Genomic DNA, 14185 nt, shown 5'->3' with positions numbered 1-14185 from the left:
AAGAAATTGGAATCGAAATTATCACAAACTTATGGGTATTTTAACAAAAAAAATTGAGAAGAATATCCATAAACTTAGACATTGATGCTACAATGTCAAACAAAATTAACAAAAAAAATCAATATAAACTATAAGAGATCTTACGTCCAGTTTAACTTCGTCCTGTGTGATTCAAGAATGAAGGGCTCAATAATATTTCTTATTATGTTTAGTTCGGACCTGTTTTTTATAAAGGCAATCATGTAAATGATGAAATTTCGTTGAGCGATTACAACATACATATATGTTATTTATAACTTGTATTGAGCTTGATATATGATAGATGTTGCCATTCTAATTTACATTCGCTCCAATAATAACTATAACACATAACCACTAATTATCGGTGGCATTATTACAAGGAAAGCAATTATTCACAAGATCATTTACTTTTAAATAATAGGAAGAAAAAAGAACTTATGTACCCTGTATCAATGGTGGCAATGATAATAGATTTTTACCATTGTACTAATCATTTTATTTAATAAGTATGCATAATTAAGGCCATGTAATTAGTTTTTACGCTTTGAAATAAGTTATTAAGAAAAAATATTAATCCAAATTCTAACAAAATAGAGGAAACTAATGGGTTTTCAAGAGACTGCTATTTTCTCTGTGATCAATAGAAACAAAATTACAGCATTTTTTAAAACGTATTGTATAGAAAAGGCTTGATTTTCTCAAAATTTGGCAATTTTCTAGGAATGTTTCCTATATTTTCTATAATTAATTTTGAATAGTTGAATGATGACACGTATCAAGTCTAAACACGTAAAAAGGAATTATTTCAATTAATAATGAAATTATTAATTTTACCCAATCTTTAACTTTACGCAATTTTTAACTCTCCGCCTTCCTTGAACTCTTCCATCCACGTTACTTTTTAATAGTAATTAACAGAGCAATATATTATTCGTTTTTTTTAAAGAAAAAATTTTCCAAACGCAACGGCTTGTTTCAAGAATGAGAAAGATGCACATGTCAGATACATAAATCAGATTACAATGACATCCGACAGAAGTGTTATCAATATGAGATAATTGACGCCAATAAATATTTCATTGACTTCTCGTTTTTTTTAAGGCTGACCTGTGAGATCTGGAGAACGCTCCGAGAACATTTTGCCATTCACATATTTTTTATCAACTTGAAGTATTTTTAGCTTAAAACGCAAATATTTTATAATTTATAGCGATATGGAAATATCGAGCGATATTGTGTAACGTAATATAAATATAAATATAGATTTTGCTTGTATGTTGATATTTTCAAGATGCTGAATGTTATGATATGTAGTATCAGCGAATTTTTGATGCGTGGATGATAGACAGATATGAATTCAGAAATTCTTGGAAAACATTAGACGAATCATATGAGTTTATTTAATTTAAATGCAGGTAAATAAATCAAACTTAAATGTAGGTAAATAAATAAAATTAGGTAAATAAAATGCAAGTTGAATTAGTTCGACGGAGCGTTTATCCACTACAATCTATTTTTATTGAAAAAATTTTAATTTTCTTTCAAATAATTTTTGGCACATTTTTTTATGTAATTTAAATTGTGATTTATTTTTATATTATTACAAAATCTATAAATATCTTTCTACAATTTTTATAAACGATATAATATTATAGATTGAACCAGGTATATGTGGCATTTTGCATAAGGCAAGTTGCAATAACTTTCCGATATGTGTGATAATTGTGACAATACAATTTAGATTTTTTTTTATTATAATGAAACTACTTTTCGTAATCAAATAATATTTTAAGACTTCGTAAAAACCATGAACTATCATCATACAAATTTTCATCAATATCGTTAAATACGAGAAAACGGCCCGGCTGATTTTTACCAAAAAGTAGTGGTGCATGGCATCGCCTCAAGGCAAACAGCTTTAAGTTCCTGTATTATATTAAAAGTGTATAAATTGAAAAAATATATATTAATTTTGAAATAAAAATAAAAATTGAATTATTTTTTAAAATTTGAATTTTTTCATATTTTGAAACTTTCTGAAAAATAATTTTGAAGTCTAGCGGATAAACATTAGTACAGAACCAACAGAAATGTAAACAAAATTTATGCTCATTATTAAAATCTCTATAAAGTATCTGTTTATTTGATGTCCATGTAAATGTCTAATGATCATTTTTGACCCAAATGGCATATTTTTTACTTTTTTCATTGAATCTCCGAAATCGCTAGACCTGTCTATCTAAAAATTTGATGAGTTTTCAAAATCGGTTCAGAGTGTTTGGCGCACATAGTGAAAAATTTTGCACTTAAGCGCTAATTATAAAAAAGGCTCGACCGATTTTCGAAAAAATTTAACCAACACAAATTCTTAAAAAGTTTCATCAAATGACTTTTAAATTTTTGAAATCAATGCAGCCGTTTCTGATATTTTCCAATTTTGGTATCAGAATGAAACGTACATAAAACAAACTAGTAAAATGGATTTGCATCATAGAATGTCTAACATTTGTTATTTTTTAAATTATAAAAATGTTAATATTCATTTATTAGTAGATTTTCGCCTACAGCTGCTTTTTGGAAAAATGCTTAAGTTTACCGAAAACATCAACGAGTTTAATTTAATATTAGTTGACATGTGTACATATCCATCTGGCAAATATTTATATATATATATATATATATATATATATATATATATATATAAAATGTTAAAAATATCACAAGACGAACTTTCACAAAGCTATTTTTAACTGAAATTTGTCCCTGAGAATCAATTAGTAGCATGTAAATAGATTCGGTTTAATTGAAATTTGCTCAACTCAATTTTTCCAACATCAAAGCCATTTATTCCGTTCATTAACGCAAATTATTTATATCTAAATTTTTAACAATGAATGCAGCATGGTAATAGAAAATTTTCTGTACGCAAAATTTACGGACTGAGCTTTTATGTATGTTATTAATAATGATAGATAAGAATCTGATTTTAACAATGGGGATGTACCTAAGTATTAAAATTATTTTTTATCGATCGCAATCGACGTTGTGCTGTTAATTTTAATTACCCGGATGTGATTCGGACATGCGATCATTCGTGATGAATCAATGCCAACCTATTGTATCAGTATTTCAGTTATTCGCCTTCGATTTTACTGGGAAAATCCCTCAGGGGCATATTTTTGCTCTTAGGTCATTCGCTTACTTCATCCGAAGGGCTATCAGAGCATCATCATAGCCATCGTCTCGAAATTTGCACGCAGTTTCTGTTTTCACAGTTTCACAATTCACCAAGGACCTTTGTCTAGCGAGCTTGCCAGAATTTAAATTCACATTTTATCACTTCCTGATATGATAAATTAACATATCTATTTCATTTGAGGACGTTGTGGTTTTCTAGTGTATTTATGTAATGTAAATGTGCTCATGATTTTCTTGAGGTCAGATAATGGCTGAAGTTTTTATCTGTTGAATTGGAAGGACATTTCTAATGGCACGCACTTTCCAATACTAATTTGTAATCGACTGAATTTATAAAAAATAATATATATAAATATATAGATATATATATATATATATATATATGTTTGTATAAGGCGGACTAATGATCCGCGGGCAAAAAGATTCATCACCGATATCTCAAAAACTAGTGAAGTTAAGAATTTTTTTACAACAAGAATTAGAATAGGAGGGAACAGTAGGAAGTAGGGGGAAAAAGATGTATAACCAAAAATAAATGGCAATGTTTGATAATCTATTTTAAAAATATTTTTATTTGTTGTTAGTTTTTTTCATTGTGAGCACTGTTGTTTAGTTTCCGAGACCTAAATATAATTTTAAGTATATCTTATTTGATTGTTTTATGAGATGAATTGCAATTCAAGTTAGATTCAACAGATATTCTTTCATAATTTCTATAATAACTCACATGTACATGGGGTAAAAAGGAGCAACAGGACTTCAACCCTGACAAAGTTGAGATAATGGCTGAATCTTTTACTTGTTAAATTGGAACATTTCTACTATCATACACTTTCAGTACTTAGACTAAAGATTTAGATTGAGATAAATGGATTTGTATTAAATAGCCAAAACGTTCAAATTGAAAAAAATAGATACTTATTTATTTATACGTTTCGACACTCGATTTGTGTCAACATTCAGCTAAAATAAAGCAAAATGAATAAATACATTAACAACTATATAATCTATCTACGCTCTACAGGTCGTGTTAATGTAGCGAGCTGAGTCAATACAGCAATGGAAACTTGTTCGAATAAATATACTTCATCTTTATCTCTTTGAACCCTATATTAAAATCAGTATAGTTTAGCTGTTATGACGACTGTCACTACCGTACCCAGTCTTCCCTACATTTTTTGTTTCTCAATAAAAAACATACATCATAGATGAATCAAGTGACTTATGAAAATTGAATTGATAGCCCAAAACGTTGAAAAATTAAAAAAATAAAAATTATACAGACAAAAGTTTTATATATAAATATTTCTTTTTGCAGTCAAATTTTCGAAATAAAAAACCATAAATTCAATTCTTTGGAATTGTGTGAGTGTCTTTATTCTGCAGTTCATATCAGGAATACAGTTTTGGAATTAGACAATGACGACAAAATAGAATTTAAATAAAATTAAAAAAATATTAATAAAATCAAGTAGTTTGTTACATCATTTCTCTGTTCAAAATAGTCGACATGGTCGATGGTTTTCACTTTTACTATTTTTCAAAAAAAACTTTGTTACATACTGAACCAATATAATGTAGCCAGGACCATTACATTTATTATTGAATTTTATTTCTCTGATACAATATTAAAATGAATTTTATTTACAATGTCTAATTAATTGTATCATTTATTTAAATTTTAATTTAATTTTTAATTTAAATAATTGTATCATTTATAAAATTGTTTGGGAAACAAGATTTCTTAACATACATCACAATGATTTATGGTGTTGCATCGTAACCGTGATATTAAAAGAGAAAGGTTACTGCATGATGCCTTGGTTAATTTGAAGGATTATTGAGTATAATGATTCAGTTACTCATTTTTTCAACTTTGGCGAGAAAACGACAAATTTGAAAAGAAGTTACTGAAGTAAGTCAAACTCATATGCCCAAAATCCATTACTAATCACAATTATCTCATATGACAAAATTTTTAAGATCTTCCAGAAATTTATTTTGCAGTATATATATAAATATATTTTATACACACACACACACATATATATATATATATATATATATATAAATATATATAATTTATTGTCCCAATGCATTTCTAATTAAGGCGTAGTTCATATTCGAATGTTCCAACGTAGAACATTTCCATGACATGATTTTTTACAATAGTTTCATTGTTGCATATATTTTCCTATGTGTTAGATTAGAATTAGAAGAATGCCTCTTTCATAGGCTGAATATAAAAAAGTGCTTACAATGAGTTTTATAAACATAATGTAAATACCTGCTTCACTTTCAAATATCATTAAAATTCTTGAACGTAGGACCGAATCCGAGCACTAGTAGATCATTAAACTCATCTATCTATTGATTTTGGTTGTGTTAGTAATTTATTTTTTCACTTTCGAAGACGAAACGAAAATAAGTAAGAGTTGTTTTCAAGTTTAATGTGTTTAATTAATCGATTCTATCAGACTAGTTTATATTTCAACGAACGGTGCTCGATTTTCATTCAGCGGAGTGCTCTAGATCTCGAAATTTATAATTTTCACAAAATATCTAACATTTATTAAAAAACATAGAGAAAAATTTTGTATTGTATTTTATTTTATAATTTAAGCACTTCTGAAATAAATTAATTGACCATTTTTCTAAAAAAAATGACAATTTATTATATTATTATATTACTGACTACTTCTATTCTCAATGTTACATGTTCTGAATTGTGAGTTCAAATAATTATGAAAATGAGGTTCAATTTATATTTATGGGCATTTGCAACAACTAAGAGCTTGCTTGCATTACTGCTTTTTTCTAGTAATTATATAGTACAACTAACTGTAAAAGTCTATTTTTGCATTAAGGACGGTTTGAAGTTAGTGGAACTATAGTAAGATAATTGACGCAGGATGATAATCAACTATTCTGCCAGATAAAAAGAAATCTGTTTTAAAATTTTGTTTTAAATTTTTGTTTAGGTGATGTTGGTAACTAATTTGATTAGTTTATAATAGGAAGATTATGGAAATTTGAGCGTTATTTTTAAAATGATTACTCTAAAATATAATACATATATACAAAGTATTAAAGTAAAAGGTCAAAGTTTTTTTGAATTGTAATGAGATCTTAACTAGGTCGTTTTTAGAAGGTAACCCAACGGTTTGTCTATCTAAGTTTGATAGATGTTTGTCATAAGATTTTTTTAAATTCTTAATGATACATTTGATTCAGCAATGCCGGGTAAGGACTATTTTCGTATTGCGCACAATCTATTTTTCAAAACTTCAAGCAAATTCTAAACCACTCATCGTAGGTCTATAATATTTTAAGGTAGTCGGTTTGACTATTAACTCTATCACCTTTTGAAGTTTCACCAAAATCCAAGAAGATTAAACCTGGGGTTCTCTTTGTTAGAAAAAAGTTTAGATCTTTATTTTATTATCTGCACCTATTTTATATGGAACATCAGCAAATTTTTAGCAGTAGAGGGAAGTCGCCGAGTGCCGGACATCTAAGGTTATTTATAAATAAATCAAAAAATATTTTATGAAATGTTTATTAAATTATGACTCATGTTAGACAATAAAGTTAGAGATCAAGCTAAATTAACAAAAACGCAACCTTTGCTAAAAATAATTAATACTATCAATCAAACTTTGGTAACAAGCAATATGATTTTACAAAGTGGCACCTAGTACCGGACATTTCAAAATAACCAGTATTGAACAAATAGGTAGCTATCTTCACACTCTGGAGTATCTGCACATTTGTGTTTGACGAATATTCTTAGATATTGCAAATAAAAAAATCACTATTTATCCACCCTTTTGGCTGGGCCACACCGATGCTCTCAGCTGGAGCATTCATAATAGGATTTTCATTCTTTGACTAGGAAATGCGAAAAATGGGGGTATGTAGTGACCCTTAGTAGTCATACAGAACAAAATTAAATAATTAGAATAAATTACGTCAACTCTCACAAGAAATATCAATATGTTTACCGTCCGGCGCTAAGAGACAACTTAGTGTCTCAGTTGAGGTTAGAAAGATGTTTTGATCTTTATTTTAATATCTGCACCTAATCAGCAAATTTTTGGTAATACTTAGAATGCCTAAATCGACTATCAATCCAGTAATTGGACATCTGGGTATGATGGTATCATGTGTAACCGACAACACAATATTTATATTTCCTTTAGTAGGTAAAATATGGTTTATCAAAAAATGAACAGGATTTGGTTTGTCTTGAACGTGATAAAGGAAAGTAGATAATATTCGAAATTAGATAGAAAAATGGAACCGCTTTTATATTATACAGTTGGCAGATGTGAAACTATATTCTGCACTGGCGTGACCAGATTTAAGAGTCCTTTTACCATAACTCAGTATCTCAGTATCTTTATCCGAATATCAGAAGGATGGTCGCCGAGAGAGTGCAAGGTTTAATTTAGTCATACGCGCATTATCGTATATAACCTGGTAATTCGCGATGCTGCGTCCTTAAGTCATCGAAGCTAATCGCAAGAGCTCCCGCTAAAATTAAACATTTCGCGTCTGCAAACGCTTTAAATATTGCGTACTTCGACCAATTTATAACCAACAAGTGTGTCTGGACGGCCTAATAGACTACGGCGCGATTATTATTATTGTTATTATTAATAATAATATACGCTTTGCAGTTGGAGCCTTGCGATGCATTCGCTGCGCGCTCGACTGAAGCGATAGAAGTCGATTCTTGGCTTGGCTTGGGGGGCACGCGATATCGGTATTGGTGTTATGTAATAATATTTATAGATTTGTGTAAATTTTCAAAATAACAACAATTTATTTACTAGATGATGCAGAATGATATACGATAAACGGCAACTTCGTTTTTTTGTAAGGATGTGATACTTTGTATAAAACGTATACACACACATGTGTATTTCGTAAAAAGTGAATTTATTCAATTTTTAAATAATTAAAAACGTGTATAAATATATAAAACATGTTTGTCCGTCTTTACGATAAGTACATTCCATATCCCTAAAACTTTGAAGAAAAAACATAAAAAATTAAGTGATTTTTTTAAAAAAATTAGGCCTTGGATCAGAAAATATTATATACTAATATACATAAATAAAAATTTGAATTATTTTTTGCAAGATAATTGAATGCGAATATAGAAAATGCTAATTTTCTATTACTACCTCTTACAAATTACACAATGTAATTTAAATTTAACAAATGAGAGTCGTATCTTTATTACTTTATTTGGGCAAACGTTTTATGTTAAGAATATAGTTCATTTTAATCAAGTAAAAGTAAAGAAGATGAAGATTTTGAAGTATCTTTATTTTTCCCGACGTGAGTTTATTCAATTTTAAAATATTGAACAAAATGTGGAACATCCATATCCCAAAAACGTTGAAGGAACAAAAGGAAAAAACAGGCCCTTAGTTCGGAAAATTAAAAAAAAAAAACTATTATACATAATTATAAATGCAAATTATTTTTACGAAATTAATGAATACGTATGATTATGTAAAATGTTAAGCTATTATTACTACTTCTTACAAATTACATAAACTGAGAGTCGTTACTTTATTTGGGATTACTTTATTTGGGAAGATTACTTTATTTGAGGAAGCATTTTTGATTATAAATAGTTGATTGATTGAAATGTAAAATAAAATTTTGAAAGTCATAACATCAAGTAAAAATAAAGAACATAAAAATTTTAAAATATTTTTATTTTTGCAGACGTTTCAGCATACAATTGCCATAATCATCATAATTAAATACAGTATCGGAATTTGTCTTTGGTAGATCGGTTTCTCTGTGTTTTTGGAAAGAGATTATTTAAAAAAATTGTCACTGATACTTGTAGTATTACGTGAAAATTGCATTACACTTAGAACTTAAGGACTATAATAGATAAATTAGATGGCCAAATTTTAATGCACCAAAAAGTGCAATAGAAAGCTTTTTAATAAGAAAAAATCATAATGCTTGGAAAGATTTGCTAGTTCGCAGTTGAAGATTTTTTATTTTGTTAAAAGGGAAAATTGTTTATTTAACACTAAGTTATATTTGTTGTCATTTTTTTATATATACACTGAAAATGTCATAGACATATATGTCGAAACGCCTGAAAAAATAAAGATATACCTTACAAATTGTATCTTCGATTTTTTACTTTGTGTTATGCTCTCCAGTTTTTTTATTTATTTATTCATGCATATATATATATATATATATATATATATATATTATGTAGACTAGGTGAATATTATAGGCAGGCAGTAATATTTCATTCAACTCTGAAATACTGTATCTGTCTATATCTTAATTACGTATTTCTGTAACCTCATAAATTATTAGTTATATATATATATATATATATATATATATATATATATATATATATATGTATGTATATATATACATAAATATATATTTGCATTAAGTGCGAAATTCCATGTCATATACCACCCAATAAATATTGATGACTATATAACGATAAACTATACAATGGCTAATATAATAGACAATCGCAACTATAATTTATTAACAAGACAAAACCTTTGTTTAATTAAAGACAAAAATTTATGATATTTGCAAATTATTTTATAAGTTTTGTAGAATTGTATACATGCCTAGATTCAAAAATACCATTTTATAGTAAACGATGCATAGGTAAAAAATATCATGATATTATTTCTTTTTTTTAGTTTATTTTTATTTGAATTTATTTTTTAAATTTATCATTATTTTTAACTAAATATAAAGCGTAGATAAATCGACATCAACTTTAATCAATTATAATTATTTTTATAAATTTCCCTAAAATTCATGTTGAATCGCATTTTCTATGCTTGATGCATCAAATAAGAAACATAAAATTTAGTTTTATAAATAATCTATTAATAAATACTTGAATTCATCTAAATTTAGCAATTAATTTCAGTTACAGATTATGAAATTAGAAAAAATTTGAAATACAGTAAATTTTTTTAGTAGTTCGAAAAGTAAGCAAATTCTAATTGGATTCTAGCTTTTATGCTACGGCTTCCAACGTAATTCTAATATGATTCTTTTAACAATATTAATCACCATCTTTCCTCTGACTAAAATCCAAACTTTACAAAATAATGATTGTGATATATATTATATATTGTTTATGCATATTTTATGTTTGATTAATGAATTCAATTTAGTTTCACATTTTTTTGAACATGTATTTTTTATATGTATAAAAAAATAATCACTTGAGAAGTTGCATCAGTCGGCGACAAATTCCAAATTAGAATATTACATTGTAATATTAAATGGTTTTCATTTTTAAATAGCTTAAAGATACGATAAATTGTATTAAATGCTAATATAATTTCAATGAATGAATTAGATCATTTTATACATTTTTTTTTTTTTTATTAAAATCTTTATAGGCTTGTAATAGTCAAAAAGTTTAAATGATGTGGATTTATCAGAAGCTTTGCTTATATATTCAGTTTAAAATAATATTATTTTAAAAAATTAGTTTGAATAAAAATAAATTTAAAGAAAAAATAAATAATATGGATTTTTTACCTTCCCATTATTTACTATATAATGGTATTTTTGAATTCATGGTTTGAAGATTGAATTATTGATGGTTTACAGATTTTTGCCACACGTTTGGTAATTTTGTGTAATTTTATATGCTATATAAATTCGTCAAATATGTAGCATAATTTCAAATGTATCACGAGAAATAGTAATTGGTTAATTTTTATTACATTATATTATAATAATAATAAATGTCCCTGCTCATAGTAGTTAGAATAACGACGATTAAATCTGTTTTGTACGGACGTTTATTACACTTTCCTTTTTTATCACTAGAATAAGATATGTTTACATATGTATGTGAGTCCGACTCATATGTGAACATTAGTGAAAACGAAATCTATCACGACCGAAAGCTCTTTGAGCCATTGAGCTTTTGAAATAGAGCTTTGAAACATTTTGGTCTTCAGCATATTTAAAAGAGTAATTTGATAAAATAATAATTGTTAATAAAATATTAATAATAAAATTTACTTCTTAATTTATCACTTGAAAATTTAACACATATCGTGCAAAACTCTCTAGAGAGCTTTTATCCTTTTACCATGTTCGAGTGCAGATAGGTTAGTTATAGTTTTTCTACTAACTAGAGTTACTTACATTAAGATTATCAACTTCTGTAAAACTTTTTTTACAATTGTGTGTCCAATAATAAATCTTATGCACTTTCAAACACTGAATATAAATAATGTTTATTTTTCACAAGCTAAAAGTTCTTTGTTATCTCACAATTTTCGCGTTGTCACTTCGCTCACACTAAAAATAAAGATATAATAAAATATTTGTACCAAAAAATTGTCATGAAGAATTGGAATAGTAATTAACAATTAATTAAAATATCATAGACAATATTTTTGCAACGTATAAAAATAGATTTAAAATTTAAACCGAAATTTGAAATATTTTTTTATACTTTAATACTTGTTCATGTAACTTTATTTATACGAATTCATGTATTTCATTTGATAGTTCTAAATTTGTTAATACATATATCTATAATTCGAATTCAATGTGATGTGCTTTGAACGAAAAATTCACATAGAAACAAAAATATTTTTTTGAAAATACATTATTTATTTTTGATGATTTGGAACTAAGGATGTCCATCTTCAGGTTCTTCAACAAGCAACAACGATTTTTAAAAAATTCTAGTAAGCAAGGATCTAACAGTTTTTTTATTTTTTTTATTTGCTTCATAAACCTAGTACATTTAACCACTCACAAGTTTTATACTTTTTTTCTCTCTTTAACTAATAACTTATTTTTAAGGACCATTTTTTATATCTATATCATTTTTTTTAATTAATAATTTAATTTTTTTATTAATTTAACTCTATAATTATAACAAACATATTTTTATAGTTTTCAAACCATTTTTACTATGTATGATCCTTCATATCAAACGTTTCGGTTAAACTGAGATATACAAAATATATTAAAATTATTAAAAAATAATAAAATTCATAATAATAAACTATTAAATGGAACTCAATCAGTATCTTTAATTTTAAATATTTTTTAAAAAGAATGCATAATTGACAAAAAGCCTGAAGATGGCATATAAATCAATTCCGAAACGTAGGAAAAGATAGCGTTTTTTCAAAATATATTTTTGATTTTATTTTTTTTAGAAGCACAACATATATATATATATATATATACATATATATTAAAAATAATTTGCAGTCCATGCGTCAATTTAAAAAAAAAAATAGAAACAATTTTTTATTCTACATTTCGACACTTGATGTGTCTCATCATTCAGCCAAACCAAAAAAAAAGAAAAAAAAAACAGGAAAAATTTAAAAAACACAAAAAAATAAAAGCACTGATAATTGTTTAAATAAAACACACATGACTAATAAAAATTGAAAACAAAAACTAAAAAAGAGGACAAAGTTTATAGTTCGGTGCTCAAGCAGAAGTGGGATGAAAAAAACTGAAAGTAATTTTTTGTGTTGTTCCTGGTTTCACTGTTGAATGATGACACACATCAAGTGTCGAAACGTATAATAAAAAATTGTTTAAGAAATAGATAAATTGTTTCTATATTAACTTTTTTTCATTCGACGACTGCAAATTATTTAAAACATATTTTAACTTTATTGAAATTAAAATTTTAAATTTATTATTATAATACTAGTTAGACATTTTTTTTTCAAATTATGCCTTATATATTTCATTTATCACATTAACCACTTTTGGAAAATTTCGAATACATACAATATATCAACTATATTCACGTCAAATCCGGTAAATGAATCGTAAATTCGTTGCACAGTATATGTATCGCGAATATGTATCTTTTTATTATGATTGTTTGTTCGGAATCGGCGATAGTATTCAAGTTAGTTCGAAGCACAAGACGATCGTAATAATAAGAAGCAGAGCGCATGATAGCTTAAGCCGTACTAATTCACAATCTTCACACTACATGCACAGCCGACGCTTATGCACGAATACAGGGACACCCTGTGGCATACAAGCACTGAAACTTAAGTCCATGTGGGGACCAACACAGCCGCACGACTATAATACTATATGCCATTGGCGTACGAGGTAAAGGACTTCAATTTATTTCAATTGATTTTTTTGTATTTTATTTTTGCTTCCATTGTCTATCGAATAAGGTTCTATTTTTATCATTAGGTGAAAATTTTTCGAAGCGCCTTCTAAAAAATATTCTGGAAATTGATATGGTTTTGTTCTTCATTAACTTCCCGTAGGGCAAGTTATAGTAATCGCAAAAAAATCGAAAATGAAATTTTGTGTATATCTTAACGTTTCAAAACCTTCTGAACATTTTGGCATACCTTAAAAAAATGGATGTATGTGTGTGTGTGTGTGTGTGGGTGTGTGTATGTGTGTGTGTGCGCGTATGTGTGTGTGTACCGATGCAAATTTTCGTCGGCGATTTCGGGAACAAGGATCAACCGATTTGAATGATTTAAATAACATTCGATTCGTATTGATAAGGAGACGTGCTGATTAGTTTTTGGCTTAGGCAGGTCTAATCGTTCCGAAGATACGGGGCAAAAAGTGCCAAAAACGTTAATTCTGTTTTTAAGAGAACGGAGCGTCCGATTTTAATAATTTGAAAATCATTTTACTTGTATTGACAAGATGAAGAACTGATTAAAATTTTGGGAAGGCGGGTCCAGCGGTTATGGACTCTCAATGAAAATAATTTAAAAGAATGTCATTTGGCGGTCAAAAATGTTTATTGGACTGGACATATGTACATCAAATTATCAGATATTTTATAGAGATTTTCATAATGTGTACACATTTTGTGTAAATTTTTTGGGTTCCAAACCAAGATTTTTAATTACGGTACGGGAAGTTCCAGCAATTTGCCTTAAGGCGATGCCAT

General features: G+C 27.2%; 1 protein-coding gene across 1 annotated transcript in view; it reads right to left on the bottom strand.

Moving 5' to 3' along the window:
• The window catches only part of LOC113366251 (ion transport peptide-like), a 40862-nt gene extending 27750 nt beyond the window's left edge, over positions 1-13112 (bottom strand). Inside the window, exons 1-2 of the mRNA XM_026607826.1 lie at positions 13036-13112; positions 11413-11568 (exon numbers count right to left, since the gene is read on the bottom strand). The gene's annotated coding sequence lies outside the window, so the exon portion shown is untranslated. The remainder of the gene's footprint in view (positions 1-11412; positions 11569-13035) is intronic.
• Between the last annotated feature and the right edge of the window lie 1073 nt (positions 13113-14185).

The sequence above is a fragment of the Ctenocephalides felis genome, unplaced genomic scaffold (assembly GCF_003426905.1).
Source record: "Ctenocephalides felis isolate EL2017-DRISC unplaced genomic scaffold, ASM342690v1 CF-g0.4_SCAFFOLD_01170, whole genome shotgun sequence".
Classification (NCBI taxonomy): Eukaryota; Metazoa; Arthropoda; class Insecta; order Siphonaptera; family Pulicidae; genus Ctenocephalides; species Ctenocephalides felis.
This window is presented reverse-complemented; position numbering and strand designations above follow the sequence as displayed.